Source organism: Rhinolophus sinicus, chromosome 1 (assembly GCF_057876585.1).
Source record: "Rhinolophus sinicus isolate RSI-liver-muscle chromosome 1, RSI-T2T, whole genome shotgun sequence".
In the NCBI taxonomy this organism is placed as follows: Eukaryota; Metazoa; Chordata; class Mammalia; order Chiroptera; family Rhinolophidae; genus Rhinolophus; species Rhinolophus sinicus.
This window is the reverse complement of record NC_142501.1, coordinates 55065864-55072793: the sequence shown is the minus strand read 5'-3', so window position 1 is coordinate 55072793 and position 6930 is coordinate 55065864.

The following is a 6930-nucleotide window of genomic DNA, read 5'->3' as shown; positions in this document are numbered from 1 at the left end:
GTGTGCTTCAATTGGTTTTATGAAAGCGAAGATTCCGAATTTCTTTTTATATCACTTTTTGTTGAAGCAAAACAAGCCCATTATCCTGGGTAAGGATGGTTTTAATTGGGCATATTTAGAAGGAATAAGAAAGTAACAAATACAGAACACTTCATTGCCATAGGTTTTTACTTCTTTTAATCCTGCATTTTACTGTCTGGTTTTAGTCAAACTCAGGCCCTATAATTTCACAGAGGAGTGCTACCTATGATTTCTCTAGCTAATGCTACATTTTATCATATATTAGCATTTCATGCAATGAAAAATTTTATTGGGCATTTACTATGTGTCAGGCACTATTACTGGCTTTATTGAGTGCAAGAGAACGAAATTGCCCCAAAGGAAGTTATAGTTCGGTGAGGAAAACGCAGACAATAAGCAGTGAAGAAAAAAATATTAGAAACGATAAGCACTCTAGGTAATTAAGGTGATTTGATAAAAGATGATTGGGTGTAATTCTAGATTGCCTAATTGGGGAAGGCCTCTGAGGAAGTGGCTTTTAAACTGAGATCTGAATTACAAATAGCCCACCCTGTGAACAACTTTAGCTCTTCCGAGCTTTAGGTGAAAGCTGAGGGTGCATAGCTAGATCAAAAGCTCCAAGGTAGGAACATCTTGGCAACTTGAGGAATTTTTTTAAAAAAATTTTTAAAGCTTTTTATTGGGGATTATTGGGGAACCATGTGTTTTTCCAGGACCCATCAGCTCCATGTCAAATCGTTGTTTCTTCAATTTAGTTGTGGAGGGCGCAGCTCACTGGCCCATGTGGGAATCGAACTGGTGACCTTGGTGCCATGAGCATCGGGCTCCAACCACTATGCCAACCAGCCACCCCGCAAATTGAGGAATTTAAAGGCAGTGGAGTATGTTAAGGGAGTGGGGAGAGTAGTACAAGATGAAGTTCCAGATACATGTATGGGTTGGATAATGCGAGGTTTAGGAATTTGGATTTTATTCCAAGTGGGTTGGGAAAGCATGGAGGGATTTTATACAAGAGAATGTCATGACTTGAAGTAAAATTTTGAAAAAGATTAGTATCTTGATGTGGGTGGTGGTTACATGAGTGTATATTTATGTAAAAATTCATCCCATAGTACACTTAAGATTTATGCACTTACAGAAGTTATACTTCAATGTAAAACAACAACAGCAAACACCCACAGGAAGAATGCTCAGGGCTACTGAATGGAGAATGGATTATACAGATGCAGTAATGGAAGAGAAAGACCAGGCAAAAGATTGTTGCTGACAGGACACCATTATAACTTTTCATGGACTCTAGGCACTTTTTCCTTCACAGGCACCTTTCTACTTAAAAACAATATTAAAAATTATGTTTTATGATTATGTTGGTTTAAAGACAAATATATTAATATTATACACTAAAACATTTTCTTTGACTTGAATATTTGTTTTGCGTACAATTTTAAGAGAAATCAAAATGTTTTTTAAAAGATTTTTATTAAAAATATAGCTAACATACAATATTATATTATTTCAAGGGCACATCATAGTCATTCAACATTTATATACCTAAAGAAGTGATCACCATGATAAGTCCAGCAACCATCTGACACTGTACAGTGCTATCACAATATTATTGACTATATTTCCTATGCTGTACATTACATCGCCATGACTTGTTTTATACCTGGAAATCTGGACCTCTTGTTTCCCTTCCCCTTTTCTCCTTTTTAAAATTTTTTTCAATTACAGTTGACATTCAGTATTATTTTATATTAATTTCAGGTGTACAGAATAGTGGTTAGACATTTATATAATTTAAGAAGTGATCCCCCTGGCTAGTCTAGTACCCACTGGGCACTATGCATAGTTATTACCATATTATTGACTATATTCCCTATGCTTTACTTTACATCCCCATGACTATTTTGTAACTGCCGATTTGTACTTCTTAATCCCTTCACTTTGTTCACCCTGCCCCCAAACCCCCTCCCATCTATCACCCCAACAAATCTGGTACCCATCTGACACTATACATAGTTATTGCAATATTATTGACTATATTCCTTATGCTATACCCTACATCCCCATGACTTTGTAACAACCAATTTGTACTTCGTAATCCCTTCCCCCTTTTCACTCACATCTCCAATTCCCTCTCATTTGGCAACCATCAAAATGTTCTGTGTATCTAGGAGTTTATTTCTGTTTTATTTGTTTACTTTGTTCTTTAGATTCCACACATAAGTGAAATCTCATTGCATCTATCTTTCTCTGTCTGACACTCCACTCAGCACAATACCTTCCAGGTCCATCCATGCCACTGCAAATGGTAAGAATCCATTCCCTTCCATGGCCAAGCAATATTTCATTGTATACCGGTGGTGCCAAAAAAATGTATACACATGACTTGTATTCATTTTTGTTATCAGTACATATTGAGTATTACAATATTAATACAGTTTTTTTTTCCTTTCTTAAAATGTGTATACATTTCTTTGGCACCCTCTGTATATGTACCACCTCCTCTTTATCCATTCTTCCATTGGCAGACACCCAGGCTACCTCCACATCTTGGCCATTGTAAACAATGCTGCAGTGAACATATGGATGCACAGGTACCCTTGAAGTAGTGTTTTGGGTTTCTTCAGATAAATACTCAGAAGTGGGATTATTGGGTCCTTCTTTGTCTTGTTACAGCCTTTGTCTTAAAGTCTATTTTTTTTCTGGTGTAAGTATACCCCAGCTTTTTGTTGTTTTCTGTCTGTTTCCATTTTCACGAAATATCTTTTTCCATCCCTTTGCCTTCCATCGGTGTGTGTCTTTCAATCTAAAGTGATTCTCTTGTAGGCAGCATATGTAAGGGTTTTGTTTTCTTATCCATTCAGCACTCTTATGTCTTTTGATTGAAGCATTTAATCCATTTCCATTGAAAGTAATTGTTGATAGATATATAGTTATTGTCATTTTATTATTCATAATTTTGATCTTTTTTCCCCCGTCTTAAAGAAGTCCCTTTAACATTCCTTTTAATACTGGTTTGGTGATGATGAACTCCTTTAGCTTTTTCTTATCTGGGATTCTTTTTATTATCTGTTCTTTGATTCTAAATGATGGTCTTGCTGGGTACAGTACTTGGTTGTAGGTCCTTGCTTTTCATCATATTGAATATTTTGTGCCAATTCTTTCTGGCCTTCAAAATTTCTGTTGAGAGATCAGCTGACAATCTTATGGGAGCTCCCTTATAAGTTACTAGTCTCCTTTCTCTTGCTGCTTTTAGGATTATCTCTTTATCTTTAACCTTTGCCATTTTAAGTATTATGTGTCTTGGTGTGGGCCTGTTTGGGTTAATTTTGTTTTGGACTCTGTGCTTCCTGGGCTTGTATGTCTATTTCCTTTGCCAGGTTAGGAAAGTTTTCAGTCATTATTTCTTCAAACATGTTCTCAATCCCTTGCTTTCTCTCTTCTCCTGGTCCTCCTATGATGTGAATGTTGTTATGCTTGATGTTGTCCCAGAGGTCTCTTAAGCTCTCCTCATTTTTAAAATTCTTTTTTCTTTTTGCTGTTCTGATTTGGTGTTTTCTGCTACCTTGTCTGTCTTCCATATCATTGATTTGATCCTCTGCTTCATCCAGTTTGCTGATGATTCTTTCTAGTGCATTCTTCATTTCAGTTTTGTATTGTTCACTTCTGACTTATTCTTTTTTATGGTTTCTATGTCCTTTTTTATGCTTGCTGTCTCTTTGTTGAAGTTCTAAGTTCCTTGAGCATCCTTATAACTATTGTTTTGAACTGTATTTTTGGTAGGATGCTTACCACCATTTTGTTTAGTTCTTTTCCTGACTGTTCTCCTGTTCTTTCATTTGGGACACAATTTTTTTGTTTCCTTATTTTGGCTACGTCTCTGTGTTTGTTTCTATGTATTAGGTATATCTGCTATGTCTCCTATGTCTCTTGGCCTGGTGGCCTTATGTAGTAGGTGCCCTGTGGGGCCCTGGCACAGTCTCCCTGGTCACCTGCTCTGGGTGCTTCAGAAGTGTCCCTTGTGTGGTTTGTGTGTGCCCTCCTGCTGTAGTTGAACCTTGATTGCTATTGGCATATCACTGGATGGGATTGACCCTCAAGCTGATTGGCTGTGGGGTTTGGCCATGTCCACAGCTTACAGGCTGCTGTGCAGTGGGCTTACCCAATGAATGGGTTCATCCTAGTGGGCTCTGGTGCCTATTGAGACCACCCTTTGGGTGTGCCATTTGTGGGGCTAATTGGGTGGTGCTCTGCTATGGTCTGAAGCCAACCTCCAAGTATGTTGATTCTGGGACCCCTTGCAAGGGGCTCTGGTGCAGGCCTAGGTCAGCCACTGCCTGTGACCAGCTGGGGACTAGCTGGTAGGAGCTACAAAGTGGTCCTACCACTTTGGAGTGGTTGCTCGCTGCCTGTGCTAAACCTGGCGGCGCATGAGAGAGGGCATGCTATAAACTGAGGGTGGCTGCCATCAATGCCGGGCCTGGGGTAGCTCTGCAGAAAGCCAGGACACCTTGAGACCTACTACCACCTGCTGGCTCCCTTAAGGTTCGGCCACTGATAAAGCCTCGTGTGGTATACAAGTTGGGTGAGGCAGGGTCTCAGGGAGTCACTAGAGTGGGAAGAGTTGTGGTCACCAAGTTTAATGTAGATTCTGGTTTGGTGCTAGTGCTGAGCCTGGAGCTACTCAGCAAAAGTCTCAGAGCACACCGAGGCCAATTGCTGCCTTCCTGGGGACTGTGAACTCTGATAGTTTTCCAAGAAGGAGTGAAATGCTTGTGGGGCTGGCTGCTCATGGGGAAAGTGCCTCCTGCATTGGGAGAGTTGGGTGGGCTGATGTCCCAGTGAGTCAGAAAGCCATCACGGGCATAGCGAGTAGAGCTCATCAAACCAATCAGATTCAGATTTCACTGTAAGCGTAGTGAGGGGGCTCAACACAGGAAAGATGGCACCCGCCTGCTGGCTGCATGGTTGGAGTCCTCCTCACAGGGAAAATGGCAACTGTCCTTTAGCCCTTGATCCGGAGCCACACACCTCAGTCTGCTACTCGCCGTATGCCACTGACACTCCCTGAGTCACTGTCCTACTCTGGAGCCCAGTTTGAGTGAGTCTGTGTTCAGGCCCTTTAAGAGGACATCCCAGTTGGTTGGAATCCCCACTGTTTTTCAAAGCTAGCTGTTGGGGCTCCTCTTCCTGACACCAGTACTCTGGGCTGGGGAGCCTGGTGAGAGGCTGGGGTCCTTTGTTCCTCTATGGGGGGAGACCTCCATGGCTGAGAAATCCCTCTTGATTCTCAACCACCACACACAAGTGTGGGGCCAGCCCGTTTCACGTCTCTGGCCCTCCTACCAGTCTCAATGTGGCTTCTTCTTTATATCCTTAGTTTATATCCTGTTCATCTAGACTTCAGAGGTTTTCTCCAGGTTGATTGTTCTATAATTTAGTTGTAATGTTAATGTATTCATGGAAGGAAGCAGGCACATTTATCTACTCTACCATCTTGGATCTGAAACTAAAATATTTTTATGGGCCCCTGAAAGTGTGGTGGTGCCTAGAAACTGTGCCTGTTGTGCCTACTGGGTAAGTCAGCCGTAGCTGCTGTAATCCTGGTGAGAGAAGATGGCGGTTTAAATGTGGGTGTAGAGATGGAAAGGGATAGATGTAGATATATTTGGAAGTAGATTTGCTGATTGATTAGACGTAAGGTAACAGGAGAGTGAGCTATCAAAGATGAATACCAAGTTTTTGGCATAAACAACTGGGTGATGCCATTTATTTGGATGGCAAACCCTGGAGTGGAGCAGGTTTGGAAAGAGTATGAAGGCTCTGTTTTGGCCATATTAAGTTTGGAATAGCTACTAGTTCAGTGCTTCTCATATTTTAATGTGCTTACATATCATCTGGGAAATTTGTTAAAAGCCAGATTTCAATTAGCAGGACTGGAGTGACCCCTAGAGTTTGTATTTCTTCTGGTCCAGATCATTAAAATGGAATGATATCTGACAATTAAGAAAAAAAGCATTGACCCAGTTAAGGTTGGGGACAGTAGATTTCAGAAAGTTCTATGAAAAACCAAATACTATAGGGACATACATAGGGGGTAGGGAGAGACTTTCAGTTTCTAAGTATCTAATATATCCCAGGGTTATACCAAGCACTTAAAACACTAGTTTGTGTAGTCCTCACAATGGCCTTCTAAGGTTAATATTATTAATCCTGTTTTAAAATAATGACTCTGAGGCTCAGAAACAAGGAGAACCTTACCCAAGTGCACACAGCCAGCACGTGGCAGAGCTGTGAACCCAGAGCTATTTATCAGATCCATGTTCTTTCCAGTTTCCCAGAGACTTCTTAAAAAATAAAGAAAACTGTTAAAATCACAAAATAAGTCTGCAACAACCATTTTGTAGCATTTGTTCTGAAATCCAGAAGAAATAAACTATGGTAGTTATCTAATGCTGTATAACAAATTTCCCTAAAACTTATTGGCGTAAAACAACAAACATTTATTATCTTAGTTTCTGTTGGTAAGAAATTGGTTATTGAAAGTTGTCGCATCCAGCGCAACATGGGCAGTGAGAGAACGAGAAGGGGCGGCGAAGGGTTAAGAAAGAAACAGAAATCAAGAAAGTTATGAAACAGGGGGCCAAGGGTCTCCCAGCCTCAAAGGACTGAGAGCCCAGAATCGGGCCGCCTTCTGGCTTTTATTGATGAACACACAAGGAAGTAGCATTGTTTTCTCCACGGTCTGAGTCTCATACATCATACCAGAAAACTGATTCAAATCAATCACCCTCGCCTGCAAACAACTGAAATAGAAAGTCCCATGATGTCTTAACAATTATGACATGTGCCTCCCCAGGAACAAATCCTTTATGCTAAAACTTATTGATAAGAATGGAAGGA